This window comes from Belonocnema kinseyi, chromosome 5, assembly GCF_010883055.1.
Source record: "Belonocnema kinseyi isolate 2016_QV_RU_SX_M_011 chromosome 5, B_treatae_v1, whole genome shotgun sequence".
Classification (NCBI taxonomy): Eukaryota; Metazoa; Arthropoda; class Insecta; order Hymenoptera; family Cynipidae; genus Belonocnema; species Belonocnema kinseyi.
The window spans coordinates 50,244,043-50,249,943 of NC_046661.1; positions in this window are offsets into that span (position 1 = coordinate 50,244,043).

The window sequence follows — 5,901 nt, forward strand, 5'->3', positions numbered from 1 at the left end:
ACCCCTGCCCCTTTTCCCACATGATGACAAAGAGCATAATTTTTATGGTTTTTTTTTTTTTTTTGATAAAAATCGATATGTCACTAATTTTCTCGAAAACTATCACTCGTACAAAAGAATGTATATTTTTGTAAGATCTACAACTATTATTGGAAGCATTTTGCGAGATTTTGCACATTGGCTGTGATAAACGCAAAAAACCACATTTTTTTATGGTTTTTTCGCGATTTCCCCATGGAAATCGCCTAGTCGCCAATTTTCACTATCATTTTCGTAATCATCGCGTCAAAATACGCGTCATTTAGCGAGTAAACAAAGAAAGAATCGAATTTTTCCCCCAGAAAGGCGATAAAATCCAAAAAATGTACGGAAGCGCCTCCTGGCGCCATTTAAAAATAAAAATAAATGTAAAAATGGATTCCTCGACCCCGAAAACCCCCGGCAACACATTTTTCTAGATAAAAAATATGTTTTTGCCTTTTTCATATAACATCTGAGTCACTTCTTGGAAAAAAACCTAACTTGAAAAATTAGGAGGCTCGAAATTCATTTTATTAGTATGGTTCTTTGGGCAAAAATTCTTAAAATGATCCAAAGAACATAGAAACTTGTGGCCAACACATCAATAAAATTCTGGCTTCGTCTCAAAACTGATACGTGCTCAAGTCGAACTTATCGACTTCAGCATGTCTTGATTGGGCGCGATTCAAGTCGAACACAAGCCGAAGCATTTTTACTCGGGTATAATTATGGGTCGGTCAGCCGAGAGATATAGGTAGGTCAGCCGCGAGTTTTTTGCTGTTTGATACTTGCAACACTTGATCGACAAAAACTAGCGGTGTGTCAGTGAGATCAGAGGCAACACGTACCTGGTACTTTAGGTTGTGACGTCATCTGACAAGATGTCTGCACATTGAGTGCCAAGCAATAAATTCTAATTGCTTTGGAAGAAACTTTATTCATTAATAACTTGGGGAAAAATCATTTTTCACTATAAGCATCCTTAGTTAAAAAAATTTCATTATAGACACCTCGTAACTTTTTTTTGGGCCAGATCAGTACTTTGAGACCTAACTTACAATTGTTGATCTTGTTTAGCTTTCTAGCGCAAAAACTGACTCAAGCCAGTCTATGAAGGTGATACGAAAATAAAGTCTTGTTTTGATTGCGTGAATTTTTTATTATCTATCATTTTAAATATTCTGTTTTTTTTATATATGTCAAAAAAATTGGCCGATCGAACTTAGAAAGTATTTTCTTTCTTGGCATGCTGATCAGCGCCATTCCTGGGACAGACCAGACTCTCCAGACTAGACGGTCTAGATAAGGTCAGACCTGGGCTGAATCAGATCTTCGAGACTAAATAGACCAAATAATTTCAGACCGGGGTCAGACCTACAACCAGACCTTCACGACATTCCCGTGTGGAAAAATTTCGTGGCTGTCTTGAATCATGCTAATTCCAGTACAGTTTTTCTCAAACCTGTCTATTTTCACAATACTAGACGGGCGCGACACTGGTGCTGTCTAATTTTTCCACGTTTTTGATTCTAACGTTTCTACTTCTAGTCCTAGTCTTGGCGCTATGTAGGAGCTCGTTACGAATTTCATTCATTCAGATTTTAGGTAGTTTTAGAAAGAATCACGGTTTGAACTTTAAAAAAATTACAAGGGTGAAATCAAAAAGTAATATTTTTTGATTGAAAGATTTATAAAATTACAATACATAATTGCATAAATACTAAAGTTTTAATAAATTTATAATATATTTACAATCATTATAGTATGTATAATGTTAAAATTACGATTTTTTAAACTCTTAGATGGGAAAAGTCACCGCAAAATAATATGAAGTTATACGTGAAAAGTTCGACTCCAGGAATATTTACAAGACTTGCGGAAACTCATGATTTCATTTTTTTTACACACAAACTTTTTTTATATTTTTAATTATCTGAAAAATCTATATATTAAAAATTCAGGTAATAAAAAATAATTATATTATTTAATTATTAATTTTTTTATCAAATTTGACGATCTGTCTAGATACTAATCGATCCATATGTTACACCCTAGTCTAGCCAATGGACAGCCAGTCTGCAGCGCGCCAGTGTCGACTCAAGGCGGACTAGGCAGAAACAGTACAGCGCCACGAAATTTTTCCACACGAGTTTTTCCAAACGGGATTTAAGGGTTGATGTTCGTGCTAAATTTAAAAGAAAATAAGTAATGTTTTTATTTTAAACGGAAACAATTCCTTCGTGGATTAAAGTTTAAATTTCTGCAAATTTCGGTGACTGGAATTTGCATCTAAAAATGTATCTAACCTGTATACTTGATTTGAATAAAAAATGTAACCAACCGAATACAGATTTAAAGTATAAAGCTTATATCTAGTTTTTATTTCCAGTACTCATTCACAATTTAAAATAGATGCATACAAAAATTTGAACATATGAAAAGGAGACCAATCAATTTTGGCCAAAGAGAAATAACGTGCTTTTGAAGGCTACCTATCGAATACAATTAACATGAATGCATATAGATTCGATTCAGGAATAAAACGGGAAGATAAAAAATATTTTCTGGTGCGATTTCGTTCTTTCACTTGCAAAGCTTTGAATATTTTGATTCTGTGTTGACTGTGGACACCACATATAAAGTTTTAGCCAGACGGATTCATGAAAAAAGATGATTATCAACAATTGCACAATAGAAGATTTCATGCAATTGATAGCAAAACATTCCATGAATACAAAACCACACTACCGACATAAATTATATACACGACTAGAGCGAGCGGTACTACGAATCACTGATGAGTTTGAAGCAAGATCACTTGGTCAGAAATAAAGATAGGCATTTTTTTAAACGATTATAAAGCTTACAGTGACATTTTCCGTGTAAAGCTTCTTAGTAGAGATATTTTCGATTTTTTTCAAGAGGATATATCACGTTAGAATTTTTTTAAAACATATCCAGAATTGCTCGATTTTTTACCTCGACTTTAACTAGTGTCAAGGATTTAAAAAATGTATAAAAACACCAAATTTGTAAAAGGAAGTATTTGAATTTTTATCATTAATAAAAATTAATCAAAATTAAAAGTATATTATATTTTCAAGAAAATAGCTGAATTTTTAATCAAAGAAGAGTAATTTTCCGGAATGTTCTGGAATACTGTTGGCTTGTAAACCCGAAAAGATCACTTTTTAACAAAACAGATGAAGTTTCAACCAACAAACAAATTAATTTTAGTTTCAGAGATACAATTAAAAATGTTCAATCCTATCTGAGTTGAAATTTAGTCAACGAACAGCCACCGTCATTTTTGTTGGATTCGTAATAAGTGTATAGAAATTCATACGCATAATAAAGCTAATCTATCCTTCAAGCAATATTATAGCTCAAACATCTTATGCAGGCCTCTTCTTGCTATGAATTTAAACGAGCGTCGGCTTTACTCTGTCTAATCTTTATGTCTAGTAATGCGTCAGTACTAACTGCCAGTACTTTCCCCCAGCACTGGTGCAGTACTGAAAGCCAGTACCGAACATAGTTGCAAAGTGCGATCCCTAAAATGCGCAGTGTAGATTTTACAGATACAATACTAGACAACTTTAACATTTTTAGAAAGTGACTTGTTTTTTATTATGAGTAGGCTATTATCAGTTATTTAAATTAATCACGGTAATAATTTTTTGCTCATTATACTGAGATAAGATTTTGAAAGAAACCGAGTATTCGAGATTTGCACAAAGTGGTTTTTTGTCAAACGGATGTTTGTGGATCTTGATGTTTTTAGGCATTCTACATATTTTTATAAATGTGCATTTCGGAATTATTGGATTCCATTGATAAAATTGTGTATGTTTCACGCAGGACATTGAGTGGACACCGCACGGGGCGGAAATCTCGATATCCTTGGAATATGCCACGGATATTCCGTGAGATTCTTGGGACATTTTTCAGGTTTTCCCATATCCTTCGGAGATATTCTAGGTCTAGGGATATACCAAGGATATCATTTTGTTGTGAGGGTTTGCAGATATCATTTAGGCGACAAATTTGGTTAAATGAAATGCTATTGTAGTTTTTTTCATTTTACCAGAAATTTAAATTCTTAATTTTTAATAGATTCTTATAACAAACTTCAAGATCTTTTTGAGTTGAACAACTTTTGTCTTTGCATTTTTTTCGTCTCTTGTGTCGTTTATCCGAATATTTAATTTTAATTTTTTTTACGAATTAATCAAAAACCGGTACTATCAAAAAGTGATTCATAACAAATTTTTAAATATTTGTTGGGAGCATAATTTTTTTTATTTCATCTTTTTCGCATCTTGCATAGTTTGACCGCAAAATGGAATTTTTTCAAGAAAATTGCAAAATTTTTTATGATAATCTTGCACTTAGGACTTCGTGAAAATAAAAGTTTTTCTTCTCTTGAATTTTGTTCCTAACGTGGGCTGTTATATTTCATTTGTATTTCGGATTCTTAAAATGCTATAAATCTCATCATTTTCTTTCTATAGAAAAATTTCATTAAAAAAATGCTTTGAATCTCAAAAAAATTGTCGAACAAATTTTGAAAATGCCCTTTTTAAATTTTCTATCTACAATAGCTGGTTGACAAACTCGATTTTTCTTTTTTACCCATAAAAGCGTGTGCCAAAGCACAATCCAATCAGATTAGTTTTTCAAAAGCTATTTGGTATACAAACGACGACAACGACGACAGACAGACATCGAAGTAAAAACTACTTTTCTGGTTCAGGAGGCATCAAAATGTGGACATTTGATAGAATCCGCAAAAGTAATTTTTCACATAAAACCAATACCTTCTTATTGGGATGAGAATGTAAAAAGATAAAAATTTTAACCAAGAACAGCCGCATTTTCAACCAAATAGCTTAATTTTCGATACAGGAACACGGATTACTTGGAACACGGTTGAATTTTCAACCGAAAAAGAATAATTTTTTATGAAAAACGTAATAGTTGATATTTCTGCTAAGAAATATTTCATAAAAAAAGTGTAATTGAAACAAAAGAGGCACATTTTTAAAGGCATAAATTCTGCACCAAAAGAGTTTCATTGTGGACCAAAGAGTTGCACTTTAAGGTCATGCGACACAGCTAAATACCTATATTACCGACCTCACTTTTTCGGTTCACTGAATGTTTTTTGAACCTAAGAACTTTTTTTGTAAATAAAATATCGAGCTGAAACTTTGGAAGATTTATTAGAGTACAATAAAGTACGTTTAGGTACTGCATTTTGGTAGGAACTTCACTGAAAATTATTTCATCTTTTTTCTGAACCTCAACATTTTTTGAACGTTCGAACTTTTTTTATACATAAAATATCGGTCTCAATCTTTGAGAAATGCAAGAGCTGAAAGAAAACTACGTTTAAGTATAAAGCTTAATAATAAATGATGTAACAAAATATATTTCAACAATCAATTCCAACGGAATCAGCCGGTAACGTTGTACCCGAAAATACGAAACCGGGCGGCCACTAGACGAGGCTCTAGAGAGTTCGTATTTTCGTGTACAACGTTACCGGCTGATGCCGCACAGTGGGGTGAAATCGGAAAACGAGGTTCAAAATGACATTTAAAACGCAATTATGCACCGATTTTAGAATTTTTTTTTTGAAAAATTCAGAACTAAATTTTTCAGAAAATGGTGAGAGTAGATTTTTTATTTTTTTGTTTATTTAATTTTTATTTCAATGCAAACATCGAAAAAATGTCGATTTTTCTAATTTCATTTTTTATCTTCTAGACAAATTTTTTCTTATACTTCTCGTCCCTTGAATTTAGTGCACAGGGGTATAAGAAATATAAAAAAATTCTTAACTTGCATAGTTAATTGTTATAAACAAATTGTATT